Source organism: Tenrec ecaudatus, chromosome 7 (genome assembly GCF_050624435.1).
Source record: "Tenrec ecaudatus isolate mTenEca1 chromosome 7, mTenEca1.hap1, whole genome shotgun sequence".
In the NCBI taxonomy this organism is placed as follows: Eukaryota; Metazoa; Chordata; class Mammalia; order Afrosoricida; family Tenrecidae; genus Tenrec; species Tenrec ecaudatus.
In genome coordinates this window covers 2,248,511-2,255,145 of record NC_134536.1, presented here as the reverse complement: position 1 = coordinate 2,255,145, position 6,635 = coordinate 2,248,511, and positions in this window count along the sequence as shown.

Sequence of the window (6,635 nt, the reverse complement as noted above, 5' to 3'; positions counted from 1 at the left end):
CATTGAATAAAGAATTCCTGCATTTGAATTCAGGTGTAGGCCAACAGTTGTGACTACCCCAGGGACCGTCAGAAGAAGAAAATCTGTCTTATAAGGACACACAGATCGAATGCTCCTTAGATGTAAGGGGGGTAGAACTTTGGTCTCACATACTTTGCACTAGCTCTCAGGACCAGTCGCTGGGGAAGAACATGATTGTTAGCTGACGCTCGGCAAGGTGGACTGGCACCATGGGCTCAAACACGACGATTGTGAGGATGGCGTAGAACTGGGCCGTGCTCCCCCGTGTTGTACACAGGGTGGCTATAGGTCAGAACCAACACAACACATAACAACAACAAAATCTATACAAGGAGAAGGCCGCCATGAGTTATAGCAGTGATTCTCAACCTTCCTAATGCCACGACCTTTTCATACAGTTCCTCATGCTGTGGTGATGCCCAAACATAAAATTATTTTTGTTGCTACGTCATCACTGTAATTTTGCTAGTTATGAATCGGGTGACCCCTGTGAAAGGGTTGCTTGACCCCCAAAGGGATCTCAACTCACAGGTTGAGAACCGCTAAATTAGAGCCAGTTTAAAGGCATCTAAGGACAACAGGAACTCCTAGTCAATGGACCAGGCGAGAGAGAGGGGACACAAGGAGGCGGTGGAATTCAACATGGACCACAACACTCACGGAAAGAGTTCATCACTGTCCAGCCATCTCCAGGGCATTGGTCTGGAGTGGCCCTCTCCACTGCAGCACAGCCGGCTTTTGGGGCCTCAGAATCTTCTGGTGTTAGGGGCTGTCCTTGCATTGTGGCCTCTGCTCAGTGGATGGAAGTAGCATCTACATCCTGATGGCCCCAACACAGGCTGTGTCCCTGGCCTGTGTACACATGTGCTATACTGAACTCCCTTTCTTAGCAGTACACTGCATCCCAATGCATGCTTCCCCTCGCAGGCAGCAGCCTCCAGCTCCCCGCTTTGCACATCTCAAGTGCTGCAGTGTTCCAGCTCCCAGAAATATCAGCATGAAGCACATCTCGGCTCCCAGATGCAGCACAAGAAGGGTCGGTCACTGCAGCAGCATGAGGCAAAGCAGAGTGGGGTCTGGAAGGGACCCGGGAAGCTGAGACACAATAACATTGGAGGATGCTGTTGCTGACGATTTAGGTGTGTTGTGCTCAACAATCCAAAGACCCTCAAGAACAAAGGGCCCGTTATCTGCTCTTAATGGGTTGGCTCCATTGAAAGACACAAGTCTAACTGAAATAGGGCCACTGCCAGGCGCAGAGAAGTTGCCAACAATGAGGGCAAAGCACAAAACTAACACTCTTGGCATGTTGTGGATCACTGCCAAAGACCAAAGTTTGAGATGCTTACAGAAAAAGCAGGGCCAGATATGGTGTCTGTACAGCTTCCAAATCATAGAACATCCTATATCATGCATGTTAAGGGACACATGACCATAATGCCATGATGCTGTCGGCCTCTGTACCAATCAGTGTGCAGAGAGGTGTACTTGGCTGTTGAGTGCCATCAAGCCAGTTCCATTCGCAGTGACTCTATGCACAACAGAAAGACGCACTGCTCAGTCCCAGGCCATCTTCACAATTGTTGTTTGAGCCCCTTGGTGCAGCCTCTGTGTCCATCTAGCTTGTCGAGTCTTCCTCTCTGTCACGGTCCCTCTACTTTACCAAGCACAATGTCCTTCTCCAGGGACTGCTCTCTTGCTCTCTCCTGATCACATGCCCAAAGGGTGCAAGACAAAGTCTTGCCATCCTCACTTCCAAAGAGCATCACAGCTGCACTTCCAAGACAGATGGGTCAGTCCTTTCACAGCCCATGGTACTTTCAACAGACGTCACCAGCCCCAGCACTCAAATGCATTGACTCGACTTGTCTTCCTTACGCAGTGCCCAACGCCCAAACACATACGCAGTGAAGGGTGATACCCTGGCTTGGGGCAGGGACAACCTTGCTCTTCAACACTTTAAAGAGGCCTTGTGCAGATTTTTCCAAGGCAATTGTTTGATTTCTTGACCTCTGCTTCCGATGAGCATGGATTGTGGACCTAAGCAAGACGAATCCCTTGACAGCTTCAGTCTTTTCTCAGTCACTTATTGCACTCAGCAATGAGATGATTAAATTTATAAAGGGATCTAGTTGGCATCAAGAAAAATACAAGACCCCAGAGAGGCAGACGAAGGAGAAGGAAACAGCTTTTTAAAAAAAATCATTTTATTAGGGGCTCATACAACTCCTACCACAATCCACACAGACATCAATTGTGTAAAGCACATTTGTACATTCTCAAGACATTTGCTCTCCACTTAAGCCCCTGGCATCAGGTCCTCATTTTTTCCCTTCCCTCCCCACTCCCTCCTCCCTCATGAACCTTTGATAATTTATAAATTATTATTTTGTCATATCTTGCTTTGTCCCATGTCTCCCTTCACCCACTTCTGTTCCCCAGAAATGGCTCTTTAATACTGTTCTCAGCAAAACCACACTGGCTGTGTAGTCGATTCGATTCTGACTCACATGACCCCAGTAAGACAGGAGAGAGGGCTTCTGTCTTCAGGGGATCTGTCTCATCTTTCTCCTGTGGGATGGCTTCACACTGCAGATCTTTTGGGTGGCAGCCAGTGCTTACACCACTGTGCCAGCAGGGGTCCTCGTGCAGGAGTTTAACTCCCTGCCAAGGAGCTGAATGTGGCACAGTGGGGTCCTATAGGACAGGGAGAACTGCCTGTGGGGCGTTCTGAGACCATTACTCTTTACAGGTGTAGAAAGCCTTGTCATAACTGATGCAATGGTTTACTTACTGGGCATGTGTGAGGGGCTGGGTAGGGTGAAGGGATTCGGAGAGCTTTAGAACCGATTGTGATGATGCATATAAAACTCTTTAAAAGCAATTTAACCCTGGGTGTGTATGAAATGTCAATATTATATAAAGAAAACTGCTGAGGGGAAAAAGTCTTGTTTTTCTCCTGGTGAGTGCCTGGTAGTTTCAAACTGCTACCCTTGTGGTTGGTAGCGCAGTGTGGCGTGCGCTATACCACCGGGGCCCCCTCTCTGCAGCTGTCATTAGGTCCTATGGAGGCAGATCCGACTCCCAGTGACCCAAGCACATAGGAGGGTCAAGACTCCATCCTGTGCGGTCCTCACAATCGCTCTTACATCCGAGCCCACGGTTCCAGTCGCTGTGCCAGTGCATCTTGTCCAGGGTCGCCGCCTTCTTTGCTGCCACTCCCCTTTCCCAAGCCCGGTGCCTCAGCCATTAAAAGCCAAAGCCAATCTCACAGACACCGGGGCGATGACGACTCTTGGTGAGCCTAGCTGACAGGGTAGAACTAAGTGCCCTGTGGGCTCCTGCAGTTAGGAACAGAGGACACAGCCACTGAGTGATGAGCTGGAAATCCATGCAGCCACTGCCCTCTGCAGGCTGGCCTGGGCAGTACGGCTCCTGGGGGAGTTTGTTAGCTGCAGATTGGCCTTGAACCTGTCTTTGAGGAGGGACAGGAGCCCAGGTGGCACAGTGGCTAGGCGCCATCGACCAACGGAAAAGGTCTGAAGTTCATCAGCCGCCCTATGGGCAAAAGACGAGGCCGTCTGCTTTGGTGGAGGTGGCAGCCTGCTCAGCTCTGCTCTGCAGGGTCGCTGACGGTTGGAATTGAGGTGATGGCTGGCACCCAACCATAAGAGCGGCCCCTGCAGAGGGTCAGCTCTGTGCCACATGGCATTGCCAGGAGCTGGCACGCACTGCCTTTCCCTCGTGTCCTCCAGAGATCTCTCAAGTGCCCGAATTCTTAGCAGGTGAGAGCTTATGTTCATCAACATGAGCGATACTTTCCGTCCCTTGTCCTTTGCCCACGCTGACCCTTCTGCTTGCATTGGCCAGTGTCTTCTCGTACATCACTCTGGTCATTCTCCCTAGGGCAAAGCGCGAGAACTACACTCTGAAAGTCTTGTCAGTTACCAAGATGTAAATGTACCTTCCAACTAACTTGCTTATTTAATTCTAGACTCTCATCCATTTCACAGCTGAGGAAACGGAGGCTTAGAAAGGTCTAGAGATCCGCTGAAGATGCAATGGTACAAAGGCGATGTGTATTTGCCTACTCACAGTGCTGTGCTGGTGAGCGTGTAACAAGTGGCTCTCTGCAGAGAGAGGAAAAGCCCAGGTGGGCAGGAGGTGCCCCTGCCCATAATGTAACCAGGGGTCCTCAAACTACGGCCCGCGGGCCACATGAGGCCCGCTGAGGATTATCCCGCTGAGGATATTTATCCAGGCCGCTGGGTGTTTTTGCCCCGTTTTGTTTTTTACTTCAAAATAAGCTATGTTCAGTGTGCAAAGAAATTTGTTCATAGTTTTTTTTTTTTTTAACTATAGTCCGGCCCTCCAACTGGACCCTTTAAAAAAGTTTGAGGACCCCTGGTGTAAACACTTTGGCTGCAGTTTGCAGTCGCAAGCGCCCAATGGCACCACAGGACAATCTGGCTCACAAGAGTGTCTCCCACACCATGTTCTTGGCTGACTATTGACACACTGGGCCTGTCATTTCTCTAGCACTTTGGTGGCGTTAAGAAAAACAAACTCCAGGCTTTAAAATTACCTGTGTCCATCTCTCTCAAACACTACAGCTAAGCCAAACTCATTGCTGTGAGGAGATTCCAAGCCCCAGCAGCCCTGCAGGACAGGGCAGAGATGCTCCGAGGGGCTGTGAATCATCACAGAAGCAGGTGGCCTCATCTTTCTCCGGCGGAGCAGTTGGTGGGTTTGAACTGTCAACCTTTCAGTTAGCAGCTGTGGTAGTTACATAATCTGGTATCAACTTGAGACTATGAAGAGTGAAGGGGTGCAGTCTAGCCTGTCAATCAGGTGGCAGCTTGATGACCTCATTTGGAAGCACTATGGAAACAAATAGCTCACTGGAGCCCAGACCCACACTCTGTGCCTCCACTACTTGTGAGCGATTCCTGTTGACAAGCCACCTGGAGGTACACTGATACAGCCAGAGCCCTGGAGTTGGGGAGCCACATGGAGACGCATGCCAGTACTGGGATGCTTCTACCACCACTGGATCCACAAGACTTTCTACCCACTGGCCTGCGATCTTCCTGCATTCAGTGTTATTGCACGGCTGCGTGAGTCCAAAGAGGAATTTATGGACTAGTATCAACATATGGGCTCATATTGGACTTATGGACTTGATCTGGACTGGGCTGAGATGTTTTCTTAATATACATTACTCTCTGATACACAGCTCTCTCTATACACGTGAGTGTCTCTGGGTTGTTTCTCTAGCCCACCCGGACTCTCACAGCAGTCCTAAGCCCCCATGCTCCACAAGGCTCCTTCAAGTGTTATAGGGGTTACACATGCCCGCACTTCCTTTCCACCTGGCACCCTTTCAATCCAACACAGGTGAGCGCTTCCATGACAGTACCTGCCACCCCATTCTGTTAGCTGTGTCCCACTGTCATGAGGTCTCTGCTGCCACTGGCTGGAGAGTCAGTCAACTCCAGAACCCCCATGTAGGGTCCGCTTGGGCAGGTCAAAGCTGTGGAGACTGGGGCAGAGTCCCGCTGAAGCAGACCCTGAGGTCTTGAACTGAGAGAGAAGTGTTTGTCCCGGGAAAAGCTCATGGGGCTGGGAAATGGACTGGGAAGGGGAAGTACTCTAACATGCGAAGTGGAAAAGATCTCGGAATCCTATGGCAGGGGAGAGAATATATGCATATGTGCACAACATAACCACCCACATGAACATCTGCAAGAGCCCAAACCACACCAAACACACTGACGGTGAGCCAATTCCATCTCACAGTCACCCTATTATAGGACAGAAAAGACTGCCCCAAAGGCTCATCTTTCTGGTGAGGAGCAGCTGGTGGTTTTGAACTGCTGACCCTGTGGTTAGCAGCCCAGCCCATAAGCCACTATGCCACCAGCTTCTGGTATTACCAGCAGGGTTATGCAAGAAACGTCAGCTTTACCTGTCTCCTTTATAGTACTTGCTCTTCAAATTGTCAACAGAAAAGGAGGCCCGGAGGGCTGGCCCAGGCCAAGCGAGGGTGTTTGTTTAGCTGCACTCTGCCTTCTCAAGCTTCCAGTGTCCAGGCCCCCTGCCATGGGTTCTACTTGGAAGCCCCCCCACCCCCACCTCCAGCCCCAGGTAGAGACCAGCAGTACGCTGGCTGCAGACCTGGCACTTCTTCATACATGCCACGCGGACACCGGGTGTCAGGTGTGTTCCCGAAGCAAGCTGGCAAGGACGACCTGCTTCTGCACCACGCTTGCTGCACACTTGCAAATGCTGTCCTCGTGTGTGCGGAGCTGGACCTGCAAGAGCAGGACCGTCCACACACGCGTGTGGCCCACGGCCCCAGCCTCCGCCTCTAGAGCTCACCTGCACACGTGCCAGCATGGCTTGCCCCCAAACCCCGTCCTCCTCGGGCATGCAAATTACCGCACACCGAAGCCCCGCCCTGAGGCTGCACGCCCCGCCCCTAAAGGCAGCAATCTTTTCACATGACGCCCAGCTCTCCATTTCTTTCACACTAGGAGGCCCCGCCTGCTAGCCCCACAGTCTCCAATTGCCTGGGGACCCGCCCCCCGAGGAAAGTACTGCGAATGGGGCCC